At 44.3% G+C, this 14,513-nt stretch overlaps 1 pseudogene; it reads left to right on the forward strand.

The window, feature by feature from the left end:
- Positions 1–3,338: 3,338 nt before the first annotated feature.
- On the forward strand, positions 3,339–14,015 carry LOC128056370 (glutathione S-transferase A1-like; annotated as a pseudogene).
- Positions 14,016–14,513: the final 498 nt, after the last annotated feature.

The following is a 14,513-nucleotide window of genomic DNA, read 5'->3' on the forward strand; positions in this document are numbered from 1 at the left end:
ATCCAAAGGGCCTGGGTAGGGGGGCAGAAGATTCCAGAGAGTCCAGATCAGGGAGTGAGTGGGAGGGGAAAGGCCTGGGGGAACGGAAAGCAGGGTGCATGGTTCAGGGACAGAACCAGGGGTCTACTTCAGTCTTGGGGTTTCAAAAGGCTGTGCCAGACCTCACTGAACCTTAGCCAAAATCTTCCTCTAATCCAGGTTAACTAGTCAGTGAGCATCACTGATCTTTCACACAAGACAAATAAAAAGAGAACCAGTATATCAAGTAGTTGACAGAATCTGGATATATATAAAATCCTGTTCCTACTAGAGCTATAGGGGCTGAATTGACTTAGCACAGCAGAGCATAGCACGAGAGCTGGAAGTCAAGAGGGAGATACCAGATAGACAGACACACAGACAGAAGCCTCACGTGCTCCCCGGTGTGCTCACTCACCCGTCTCCCAGGAACTGGGAGCAGGACGGAAGCTGGATTTGCTGCTCCCTGTTATGAGTTTTTTATGCCTTATCTAATTTAATTTCCTCAACAGCCCTCACTAGTAGACATGGCTGTATGTCAAAAGAGAACACTGAGGTACAGAGATTAAACAACTCCCCTGGGTTTATTTATCTTTTAAGGAAAGGAGTTGGGCTTTGTCTCTAAGCCTCCTTTCTCTCTGCTAAGAAACACTGTTACTAGGAGCCCCCTCCCACCTACTCCCTGAGATACAGCTCCTTTAGTTCACACTGGAATTATCCCAAGACACATTCTTTTTCAGAGAATATAAGCCTACCTCCTTATGAAGGTCAAATATAGTTATACTAGTGCTCAGGATACTCACAGTAAGTTTTTAAGGTCTGGGGTAAAGTAAGGTACGTTTTTATCCGTTTTTAACTCATATCAAGCCCCTAAGAATCAGCTAACAGAATTAATGTTTCCTTCTCTCCTATTTAACTGTTAATTGACTAACGGATTCTGAATAGGGAACAAACTAATATTGAGGATCTCAGAGACCAGCAGAGAGGGGGCGTAAGCATTACATGGTTGGGGGGGAGCCCCAGACCAAAAGTCAGAAGATGTCTTCAAAGGACCCCAGTGCTCACAAAACGAGTGAGCTAGGAGAGCAGCTTCAGCTCTTTGAACTCGAATTTCCTCCTCCTGACAATAAGATACTAGAAGCCGTTTCCGGGGTTGTCCTGAGGGTAGACACACTTGCTAGATATTGAGTGTGAATTGGGAACACACGTGTGTGACGAATGGCAAGTTACTGAACCTCTCTAGTTCTCGTTTTCTGGGGGCCAGAAAGTTTATATCACTTTTGCCCCAGCCTTCAAAAGGTGAAGAAAGTTACTTATAAGAAAGATGAGATAAAATATTATGCAAGTTAAAACTTCATTTCCCTTTGTAACATGATCCTTGGTCACCGGATAAGGGAGCTTAGTGTGAGGGGACCTGTGACCTCCACTTCACAGGGACACCCTTCTCAGAATTCTGCTGAATCACAGCTCCTTCATTCCCCATGATAAGAAAAGTATGATATACACAGTGTCCAACTTGAAGACTGCTGAGTTAAGTATGTTTCCAAGGGATCTTTTACTTTCTAAAAGTTAGAGCACTGATTCTTACATTAAAAATATGAATATTGAAATAAAAAATAAATAAACCAAAACTAAATAAAATTTTTAAAATGTGCATATTGAAAACATTTTGTTATCTAAAATTCAAGTTATTCATACTCTATCAGCTAAAGAGAAGTATATTTTTGTCCTGAACAGTCAACAAAATGTTGCAAAAAGATCTTAATGCTTTCAAACAGAGCTGGGATTTGGATAGAAAGTGCAGCTGTTTCCTCCTATATTCTGGCTTTGGGGTTTCTGCTTTTACTAAGTCCTGTATGTTTCCATTCACTTCCATGAGAGAACAATTGGGTTGGTCATAATGTTTGCTTGAGTTTTCCTATAACAGCTTACAGGAAAACCTGAAGGAACTTTTTGGCCAACCCAATAATTTCTGTCCATTGTTGGAAACTTTGAGTTTCATTCTCTGGTTCCCTGCCATGTCCACTCCACACACAGGCTGCTGTAGACCAGGGGCTTTCAGACTTCACTGACCTGACAAGACCCAAGTACCTCTAACCACTGCAATGATCAAATGAGTGTGCCCACGTGCTTTCTTCCACCTGAACCTGCAACAAACACATAACTGAAACTGATAACTCACGAAACGATGCTTTCTCTTAAAAACTGGAAAATTTCACAGTCCACTGAGGGATTGTCATGCTTATTTTGAAAAATGTTAATATGAAAAATGAAGCCAAGACTTGGGTTCATATAGAAATGGGTTTGAATCCCAGGTCTGCCACCAACTTTGTGCGAGTTACCCTAGAAATTTTGGTATCCCCAACTTCAAAGTGAGAGCAATGGCAAACTTCATAGCAGGTGATTCTTGTAGGGTTAAATGAAGACAAGTTTGTGAGAATGGGCAGTGCATGACAGACATAGAGCAAATGTCACTTCTACCCTAGACTGTACAGTTAATGCAGTAACAGCCCTTTCTCTAGACGTAAGATGCACCAAGAGAGGCAGAATGTACAATTCCAGGAAAATGGAAGGGCTTGGCATCCTGTGTAGGTGGAAAGAATCAGGATCTTCTGAGCAACAGTAAAGCAAATATGAGTCCTAATTTCAGCTTTTGAACAAATGCAGCATACTAGGGTAGGAGCTGAACATGGACTCTGTCTCCCCTTCCTCCTCCTCCTGTCTGTGAAGTCCTCTGGCTCTAAGTTCCCTCCTTCCCAGGCTCCCAGGACCTGCACATGTGTGGGTTCCCACCCTGCCCTGGTTTTAATCCATGGTGTGGATTCCCATGAATGTTATTTAAGCTCTGAGGTCCATTTCATCAACTGAAAAATGGAGATACTAACTATTCCATGGGATTCTTGTGAGGATTAAAGATATAATGCATTCAGAGTGGTCAGCATTGGGGCAGGACTATTAGGAATTTTGCAATAAATACTAGTTCTCTAATCCTTCCCCTCCCCGACACCAACCCATGCATCCATACCACAGACTCACCTCTTAGCCTGCCAAGAAAACAGATTTTACCCAGTGGAGGCTGGACAATGGTTTGGTGGAATTTCCTACAGCTGGCTATTGGGAGTGGGAATTTGGGCTAAGGAAGACATTCCAGGGACTCTTCCAACTGTCATGAGGAAGGCCAATTCTTCAGCATTGTTGGTACTGTTCAGCCATGTATCATAATGGCGTTAGCTTCTGTGTTTTTATTCTTTGTTCATTTCTTCATTCATCCATTCACTTGTTGGTTCATTAAGGGTTATAGGAACTAGGAGACTGCCATCATGGCAGGGAAGCCCATTTTTCATTATCTCAACGGACACGGCAGAATGGAGTGCGTTCAGTGGCTCCTGGCTGCAGCTGGAGTGGAGGTAGGTTTCATCTCCAGTTGGATCTAAACTGACCATGCATGCCTAGTCTCTTGGAGAAGGAAATAGCAACCCACTCCAGTACTCTTGCCTGGAAAATCCCATGGACTGAGAAGCCTGGTAGGCTACAGTCCACGAGGTTGCAAAGAGTCGGACACGACCGAGCGACTTCACTTCACTCACTTCATACTTTATCACTGGAGAAGGAAATGTCAACCCACTCCAGTGTTCTTGCTTGGAGAATCCCATGGACAGAGGAGCTTGGCGGGCCATGGTTCATGGGGTCACAGAGAGTAGGACACAACTGAAGTGACCAAGCATGCCTAGTCTCTCAGTCGTGTCCAAATCTTTGCAATTCTATAGGCCATAGCCTGCCAGGCTCCCCCGTCCATGGGATTCCAGGCAAGAACACTGGAGTGGGTTGCCATTGCCTACTCCAGGAAAATTGACTGTATCAAACTATTTTCTCACAGAGGAAATTTTCCTTATTAAATGATCTGCTAAGAATTTTACATTAAAAACATTTATTAGGTTAACAGATTTTTATTGAAATTTCTTCTTCTCAAGGACAATAAACAATAAAAATATCTTACACTGTTGGTGGGAATGCAAACTAGTACAGCCACTATGGAGAACAGTGTGGAGATTCCTTAAAAAACTGCAAATAGAACTGCCTTATGACCCAGCAATCCCACTGCTGGGCATACACACTGAGGAAACCAGAATTGAAAGAGACATGTGTACCCCAATGTTCATCGCAGCACTGTTTGTAATAGCCAGGACAGGGAAGCAACCTAGATGTCCATCAGCAGATGAATGGATAAGAAAGCTGTGGTTACATATACACAATGGAATATTACTCAGCCATTAAAAAGAATACATTTGAATCAGTTCTAATGAGGTGGATGAAACTGGAGCCGATTATACAGAGCGAAGTAAGCCAGAAAGAAAAACACCAGTACAGTATACTAACGCATATATATGGAATTTAGAAAGATGGTAATGATGACCCTGTATGCGAGACAGCAAAAGAGACACAGATGTATAGAACAGACTTTTAGACTCTGTGGGAGAGGGAGAGGGTGGGATGATTTGGGAGAATGGCATTGAAACATATGCTATCATGTAAGAAACGGATCGCCAGTCTATGTTCGATACAGGATACAGGATGCTTGGGGCTGGTGCACTGGGATGACCCAGAGAGATGATATGAGGAGGATGGTGGGAGGGGGGTTCAGGATTTAGAACTCATGTACACCCGTGGCAGATTCATGTCAATGTATGGCAAAACCAATACAGTATTCTAAAGTTAAAAAATAATAATAATTAAAAAATAAAATACAAAAATAAAAAATAAAAAGAAATTTTTTGTTTATTTGTTTTTGGCTGTGAGGCTTGCAGGATTTTAATTCTCTGACCAGAGATCAAAAGCAGGCCCACAACAGTGAAAGAAAGCCCATGCCTTAACCACTGAATTGTCAGAAAATTTCCTGAATTTTGATTTTTAGAACTGGAAATTATTTATTACATTCATGTAACAATTAGAAATGTGAATATTAAATACCAATTGATAGTAAGTAATTATTGTTAATATGTCATTTTAATATATTGTGGTTAGTTTTAAAATAAGTTTAATGATCTAGTAATATACCATGAAATATTTAAAGATGAAATGTATAACATCTGGGATTTGTTTCAAATTATTACCAGGGACCGGGGGTAGGTATATGGATGACTTGCGATTGGGTTGTGCTGATAATTATTGAAGCTGGTTGATGGTTACAAGGAGAATCATTGTATCTTTTATTTTGTGCATGCCACAAATTTCCATAGGAAAAGGAAAAAATATACATATTAGAAAAGAAAAGTAATTAAAGTTAAAACATAAATCAGAAATATAGAGCAGTGCTGATTGTAACAAACTGCCTATTGGATTTAATGCATTCACTCGGCAATGAATTTGTTGGGCACCTTGAAGAACCAGAGATCAAATTCCCAACATCTGCTGGATCATTGAGAGAGCAAGAGAGTTCCAGAAAAACATCTATTTCTGCTTTATTGACTATGCCAAAGCCTTTGACTGTATGAATCACAATAAACTGTGGAAAATTCTTCAAGAGATGGGAATACCAGACCACGACCTGCCTCTTGAGAAATCTGTATGCAGGTCAGGAAGCAGCAGTTAGAAGTGGACAACAGACTGGTTCCAAATAGGAAAAGGAGTACATCAAGGTTGTATATTGTCACCCTGCTTATTTAACTTATATGCAGAGTACATCATGAGAAACACTGGGCTGGAAGAAGCACAAGCTGGAATCAAGATTGCTGGGAGAAATATCAATCACCTCAGATATGCAGATGACACCACCCTTATGACAGAAAGTGAAGAGGAACTAAAGAGCATCTTGATGAAGGTGAAAGAGGAGAATGAAAAAGTTGGCTTAAAGCTCAACATTCAGAAAACAAATATCATGGCATCTGGTCCCATCACTTCATGGCAAATAGATGGGGAAACAATGGAAACAGTGGCTGACTTTATTTTTCTGGGCTCCAAAATCACTGCAGATGGTGACTGCAGCCATGAAATTAAAAGATGCTTACTCCTTGGAAGGAAAGCTATGACCAACCTAGACAGCATATTAAAAAGCAGAGACATTATTTTGCCAACAAAGGTCTGTCTAGTCAAGGCTATGGTTTTTCCAGTGGTCGTGTATGGATGTGAGAGTTGGACTGTGAAGAAGGCTGAGCACCGAAGAATTGATGGTTTTGAACTGTGGTGTTGGAGAAGACTCTTGAGAGTCCCTTGGACTGCAAGGAGATCCAACCAGTCCATCCTAAAGGAGATCAGTCTTGGGTGTTCATTGGAAGGACTGATATTGAAGCTGAAACTCCAATACTTTGGCCACCTGATGCGAAGAGCTGACTCATTGGAAAAGACCCCGATGCTGGGAAAGATTGAGGGCAGGAGGAGAAGGGGACGACAGAGGATGAGATGGTTGAATGGCATCACTGACTCAATCCACATAAGTCTGGGTAAACTCCAGGAGTTGGTGATGGACAGGGAGGCCTGGCCTGCTGCGGTTCATGGGGTTGCAAAGAGTTGGACAGGACTGAGTGATGAACTGAAGTGCCAGGTTTCGTACCAGGTCCTGGAGATACAAGAATGGTCAAGATAGACACAGTCCCTACCCTCAGGCCACTTATGCTCTAGTGAGGATGCAGACACGTAAATGGGTGATTAAAAGAGGACTGGGAGCACCTAGGAGGACACCGAAAACCTGAGTGTAAAAACGCTGTATTCTCAGTAGTAAACGGATAGGTTTCCTTGGGACTCTGTTGAGTGCTGCCCTCTAGAGGTGTCACTCAGAAAAGCACTTCTCAGCCCAGGTCAGAGGGAGCCAGCAACTCTGTGAGGGTTTCCTGGGGAGGGAGTCGTGGACAAAATTCAGAGATCTAGTCCCTTAGTGGAGACCACGGAGAAGGCAATGGCAACCCACTCCAGTACTCTTGCCTGGAATATCCCATGGACGGAGGAGCCTGATAGGCTGCAGTCCATGGGGTCGCTAAGAGTCGGGCATGACTGAGCGACTTCACTTTCACGCATTGGAGAAGGAAATGGCAACCCACTCCAGTGTTCTTGCCTGGAGAATCTCCCAGGGGGAGCCTGGTGGGCTGCGGTCTATGGGGTCACACAGAATCGGACACGACTGAAGCGACTTAGCAGCAGCAGCAGCCGCAGCGGAGACCAGTAAAGGAGGACTTCAGGTGAGGTGGCGTCCTGCAAAGGGAACCTCTAGTGTGTTCCCTTAGCTTCCTAAAAACATGTTTACCTAAGCCTCAGATTACACTTTCTCAATTGCTTCAGGAATGCAGGGCACATTAGCTTGGTCCGTTTTCAAGTATGTAAATCAACAAGTACACAGAAAATTCCAACACTGCCGTTCTAGGTTGTTAAATCTATAAATCAACAACCAACATTTTTCCCCGCGGTTCAGCCTTGGGGTTCAAGGATGTGTTCAGAGTCCCTGGGAGGGATGAGTTCAGCACAGGACGGTGAAGAAGGGGGAGACGATGAGAGCATCCAGGCTTCCTCTTGTCCAGCCCAGCCTGAAGGAGGAGGGTGTGGGGCTCGACTGACCAAAGATCGTTGGAATTCTGGGTTCTCTGGGCCCAGAGCCTGATCCTCACAACCCCATTCATCTCCATCAGTTTCACAAGAAACAGCTGACCAGCCAGCCCCTTCTCACAATGACTACCCATCCATTGCCTCTCAGGGTTGTCTTGAACTGGGTGCTTTATAAATTGTTGCCCACACACTCACTATCTGTATGGTCTCACCCTATGGGATCATGTCAATCCATAATAAACTACTCAATGAGTCAGTTAGAAATCCCCAATTCTCAAACTTTTCACCATCAAGACACAAGTTTAAAATAAAAAATTGAAAGGAGGGAGGTAATATACAGCAGAGGACCCTGGTGGCAGCCTCTTGGGGGTCAATGGCTCCATGGATACACCATACTCGGGGACACCCCAAAATCCTATCCTGATCTCACAGGGAGAGAAAGGCTTTCCAGAGACATTAAAACTCCATAACTAGAACTTCCCAGTCCCTTCCCTCCAGTGATATTCCCCTCCCCCCATATCATTACCTAATCACTGACAGAGGTGGGGACAGGGTAGAGGTGAATTAACCTGCAAAATAGGCAGTTAGTTGCTGCAACCCATGCTTTTATCTTGGTGGCTCTAATCCAAATCTCCAAATGGCCTTGATCACTGTCCTCTGTGCACCGGCCTAACTTGGAAATCCTACAGTGTCCACAGTGGGCACCAGACACAGGCCATGCAAGTTCAGCAATGCTATGGAATAAAGTAACAAAAACTTATCACTTCTTTCTGCCTTTCAGTTTGAAGAGAAAGTTATAGAAAAACCAGAAGACTTGGATAAGTTAAAAAATGGTAAGCCCAGGAACTAAATTCCTCTGATGGGAGTATCCAGTAGAAGTCTTAAGGTGAAGTTTCAACAACACCAATGTCATAGGTGTGCATGGTGGGAGTGGGGTTAATAAAGAGGGAGAAATATGGTTAAAAGTAAAAGGTTGAGTTCCCTGAAAAGGTCTTGCAACTCACTTGGGACAAGAAGGGCTGGAACTCAAGTGTTTGTTAAAGGAGCCAGCCCCAGTGCCTGTGAACGCTCTCTCTGTGCTCTCTCTGCCTTTCTGCATCGTGAGTGACTGTATCTGTTAGGATCATACAGCACTCCCACCTAAGGTCAGGAAAAGGTGTTCATCTGAGAAAAGAAAGGAGAAACAGGTCCAGAAGTTGCTGTGAGTCTGGGTTTGGCAAAGTAACATCCTAGCAATAATGTACACTCGGTGAGCAGAGAAAGGGCAAACTCTCTGAAAACACGTCTTATGTGTTCTGAGATTTTCTCTGGAATGACCATTAAACATCAACTGGTTGGCACACTTGCTGCAGCCTCTTCCAGCTTCTTTCTAAAACATACATGAAGACAAATCAGCCCAGATTTACAAGGGATCGCCCATATGTCTGAATGGGAAATAAAAGGATAAATGAAATAATAGGATAGAAAGTAAAAGGCAAACCAAATGCCATCCTGCTTAACCCTACCAGGTCATTTTAGTGTTTCACTTTGTATCTTCAGTTATTTCAGCAAACATTTGCTCATCTTAAAAGGGTGCAACATATCCAACATTTCACCCTTCTTTTTTACTTTCAAAAGATGGGAGTTTGATGTTCCAGCAAGTGCCAATGGTTGAAATTGATGGGATGAAGCTGGTGCAGACCAGAGCCATTCTCAACTACATTGCCACGAAATACAACCTCTACAGGAAAGACATGAAGGAGAGAGCCCTGTATGGTAGTTTTTAGTTTTTTCATCAACAACTAGTAGGAACAATTTAGGTCCTTCCCTACTGAGCAGATCAAGGCAAGGCATCATGACCAACAGGATGGTATAAGCCTTGTGGGGCATCACTGAGTCCAGTACAGCAAAGACCTATGAGTATGAGGGAAGAGTAAATAAATTTGGAGTGAAATCAACTGCCTATGGAAGAGGATACCGTCCATGGATATAGCACAGTGACATGGCTGGTCTGTGAAGCGAAGAGGATGGTAGAACCAAGACTCCAGGGGTTCAGGCTTGTTTGAACTGGACACCCACCAACAGCCAGAGACAAGGGACAAAGCATCTGAGTACCTAGAAGGGAAAGCTTAGAAAGGGAAGGATCTAAAGGAGTTGGTTCTTGAATTCCAAAAATTCCAAGAATGGTGACTAGGAACTCATTATCCCTTTACATGGACTGGCCACTAGACAAGGGTTAGCAGAGCTTGAGCTCAATATGGTAAGGTTACATCAAGCATTTTGATATAGTTTTAGTTGGCCAGATTTTTCAGTACAACTATATCCTGGGGGTGAGGGGTATTCTCTCAGTTGTGATGGGACTACACGATTGAAATTAAAATCATGTAAGGAACTTCCCAGGTGGCTCTAACAGTAAAGAACTTGTTTGCAACGCAAGACGTGGGTTTGATCCCTGGGTCGGGAAGACCCACTGGAGGAGGGCAGGCAACCAACTCCAGTATTCTTGCCTGGAGAATCCCATAGACAGAGGATCCTGGTGGGCTATAGTCCACAGAGTCACAAAGAATCAGACATGACTTAGCACTCAAAGAACTATTGCACTTACTCTAAAAGTTAAACATAGAGTTACCATATGACTCAGCAATTCCTTTCAAGAGGATTAAAAATATCCCACACTAAAAGTTATGCTCAGAAGTTCATAGCAGTGTTGTTCATAATCAATAATTAGAAACAAAGATGTCCATTAACTGATGAATGAAAAAACAAAAGCTGGTACATCCATACAGTGGGATATTATTCAGCCATGAAAAAGGAATGAAAGGTACAGTCTTGAGAAATTAAAGAAAAACAGAGTCTGGCAATAGTATGTGGAGAGTGTTATGGAACCAGGTTCTATGGGAAAGAACTGGAGGAAGTGCTGGTATTGGGACTCTAAATGGACCTGGTGTTCTAACAGGATGAGAGAGGAAGAGGGATGTGACTGGGACTGAGGTGCCAGGACTCTGTCTGGACATGACTGAGGTGGTACTAACACATCACACTAACCATGCTCAGACCATGGCACAGCAGAAATGGCACACCCAGGTGTGGTCCCGTGGTTACCTGTGCCGATTCCACCCGATTCTCTCATGCCTGTGACTATGGACGGGTCACTGATGTGCTCTGTCCCTATATTTGGTCATGTGTACAACAAAAATATTATACATATGTTTACCTTGATGGCTTGTTCTAAAATGGAATGCTAAAATTAATTGTAAGAAACCAAGGTAAATGACTGGCGTAGAAAAATGCACGAATGGAGAATTACTTTGCTACCTCTCAATGTCTCATTCTTACCCTTTCCAAAATCTAAGGCAGAGACATTTGACAATTTGGTCATTTTATCTTTTCAGGATTGATATGTATTCAGAGGGTGTGGCAGATTTGGGTGAAATGATCTTGGTTTTGCCACTGTGCCCACCTGCTGAAAAAGAGGCCAAGCTGAGCCTAAGCTGAGAAAAGACAACAAACTGTTATCTCCCTGCATTTGAAAATGTAAGTGAACTCTTCAGCATTTTTGGCAGTGAGGTCAGAAGACAAAGAAAAATAGTGCCTGGCATGGCCAGGGCATTAACCTTCACCTCTGTGAGCCTTTCTAAATACTAATGTAGTACTCTGAGTCTCAGGGCACTTGATAAAAATTGAATGTGTAGAAGAATTGTACTAGTTTTACCCAAGTTATAATTTTTCAGCCAAATTTTTATTACTCAGACCCAGTCTGGAATTCTCTACTCAATGGAATTTCATGGTTATACTTAGAGGTTGGGCTATGGAAGCTCTGAGAGCCACACCAGAGCCTGGAGTAGATGGGTCCTCAGAACACGGTGCAGGAGTTTTGATCCAAGAAGAGCATGATGTCAGCAATATATCAGAATATATTCTGGTGTCCTGTGTAGGGAGACATGAGACCAGTGGCCCGTCAGGAGAATGTGGTAGTGTTTTGGGGATGATTGACATGTATCTAGATAGATATGGGGGCAGTGGGGTGGAAGAAAGAGACAAAGGAAAAATTGTTCAGGAAACAATAATCTAGATATTTCAGTACATGGTTCTCAGACTTTTGAAGAGAGTGGAATAAAATCAATGAAGCAGTGTTCCATCACTGTGCCTAGTACATATTTTAGTTGTTTCTGTTTGAACATTTCACGATCAGTTCAGTTCAGTTCAGTCTAGTTGCTCAGTCATGTTCAACTCTTTGTAACCCCATGGACCACAGCATGCTAGAAATCCCTGTCCGTCGCCAGCTCTCGGAGTTTACTCAAACTCATGTCCATTGAGTCAGTGACGCCATCCAACCATTTCATCTTCTGTCATCGCCTTCTCCTCCCACCTCAGTCTTTCCCAGAATCAGGGTCTTTTCCAGTGAGTCAGTTCTTCACATCAGGTGGCCAAAGTATTGGAGTTTCAGCTTTAGCATCAGTCCTTCCAATGAATATTCAGGACTGATTTCCTTTAGGATGGACTGGTTGGATCTTCTTGCAGTCCAATGGACTCTCAAGAGTCTTCTCCAACACCACAGTTGAAAAGCATCAATTCCTTGGTGCTCAGCTTTCTTTATAGTCCAATTCTCACATCCATACATGACCACTGGGAAAACCATAGCCTTGACTAGGCAGACCTTTTGTTGGCAAAGTATTGATCAAAACTACATGAAATCATGTTCAACTAAAATGATGAACCAAAAAAAAAAAAAAAAAATTTATTGTAAGACCAGGCAATGAGGAGAGGAAAAGAGATGAGAAGAAATACAGAGTCTGCATTAGTTTGCTCAGGGTGGTAGAAGGCTGTCATGAAGATGGAGACACTGCCCAAGGATGAGGGAGAGGACAGAGAGAGATGGATGAAGGGTCATGTTGTGGAGTTCAGGGCTGCACACTTGAGGGTGTGCAGTCCACAAAAACACAGTGCAGACGATGCTAAGGCCTTGGCCCCATGGAAGAAGAAGTAAGGCAGCCACAGCGAGGAGGGAACAGGAAAAGGAAATGGTGGTCTGCCTTCCACTGGGGATGAGGAGGGAACAGCAAGAACCTGCCTGGCCCGTCCCTGAGTTGGAGGGAGCAGAAAGTCTGAGGTTCCCACCCGCCCAGCGAGGGGCAGAGGGGGACGTGGGGCTGGGTGAGGGGCAGGGGAGGGGCAGGGGTCCAGCCTGCCAGGACCTGTGTCCCTGATCTGTCCCCTCCATTCCCCAGGTGCTGAAGAGCCACGGACAAGACTACCTGGTGGGCAACAAGCTGAGCAGGGCTGACATCTGGTTGAACTTCTCTACTATGTGGAAGAGCTGGACCCCAGCCTTTTGGCCTGGGGGCCAGCCACACCCCCACTCGGCATCTGCTCTCTGGACCCTGGGAGTGGGTCCCCATCCCTGTCCAGACCTCGCTGCCCCCCAGTTTCCTCAGTTCACTCCAAGGCCCTGGTCTGGAGTGTGGAAAGAATCTGTCAAGCCAAGGACATCGGAGGTGCACTCTGCCCCACAGAAAACGCCCTCCTTTTTACCAGGAGACAGACCCAGGGCTGGATCTCTCTTGGCCCCTCTTCCACTTCAGCCTCTGTCCTCATTTCCTCTTCTCTCCCCTCTGTCCCACGTGTGTCCCTCTTTTCCTGAGTCTGTCTGAGTGGGTTTCCCACCATCTCACTTCTTCCCCTCAGTTCCTGATCCTTCTCTCACACGTTGATTTCTCTCTCTGAGGGCAGATTGCCTCCGACTGACCTCATACACGACCTTTCATGTTTTCTGTCTTCGGTTCCAGCCCGTGTCCTAGCTCTTCTTGTCTTGACATCTGGAGCCTTAATCTGTGCTGATATCTGACACACTCCTCTTTGTTACACTGCACTTGAGGGTGAACCCTTCAGGATTGGTGTGTGGGAAGATCCGGAAGCCGAATGGAGTGTTACACTAAGACCTCTCTGGGGAGAACACTTCTGGGCTGTCCCCTTCCTATCTCATGGGCCTCCTTCTGGTGCTGATGGATGGGCCTCAGCTGGCCCTTGTCTAGGAAGGTCTCAGAGTCCCTTCTGGCCTGCGCCAGTGACACGGCTGCTCTTTAGCTGCACTTTGGGCTGTGTTCTCATGCATTCAGTTCAGTTCAGTCGCTCAGTTGTGTCCGACTCTTTGCAACCCCATGAACTGCAGCACGCCAGGCCTCCCTGTCCATCACCAACTCCCGGAGTTCACTCAAACTCACGTCCATCGAGTTGGTAATGCCATCCAGCCTTCTCATTCTCGGTCGTCCCCTTCTCCTCCTGCCCCCAATCCCTCCCAGCATCAGAGCCTTTTCCAATGAGTCAACTCTTCGCGTGAGGTGGCCGAAGTACTGTTTCAGCTTTAGCAAGCCCTAAAAACCAGAGTCAGCAATCTCCCGGCCATGAAGAAGTTTCTGCAGCCTGGCAGCCAGAGGAAGCCTCCCACGGACAAGAAAATAATAGAAGTTAGGAAGGTTTTTAGGTTTTAATAAAGCTGCCTGCCCGGGACAAATCTGAAATTTTCTAACAATGAAACAGTAAAGCTCCTATGAGCAGATTTACTTCCAATGTGTTCTTTTTCACTATGATCTCCTTCTCACCTTTATGGTTTTGAAGGAGGAAACAGACAGAACAGGCTCCATCTTGAAAGCAGGACTCCATCTTGGGCCGGACTGTGGACTTTAAGCTATATGCCCAGTATTTATGGAAACGACATACCAACTGGAAAACCAGACCCTACGCCCCCAATGGAAGAGCCCCAGGCCTCGTATCTAGACTTTCCATCACCTAAAGGAATACACTAATTATCTGTGTAACCAAATAGAATCATAAATTCTATTATGCTTATTGGGGTATGACCACAGGCCTATAGATAATTGTCCACAGTTAACTACCTAGGCTTAAGGCATACGAATCACGGGTTTAAGGCATATGAATCCTGGGTTAACTTTGATTGTATCTTTCTTTTCCTTTGTTCAGACTAGTTT

The sequence above is a fragment of the Budorcas taxicolor genome, chromosome 11 (assembly GCF_023091745.1).
Source record: "Budorcas taxicolor isolate Tak-1 chromosome 11, Takin1.1, whole genome shotgun sequence".
NCBI lineage: Eukaryota > Metazoa > Chordata > Mammalia > Artiodactyla > Bovidae > Budorcas > Budorcas taxicolor.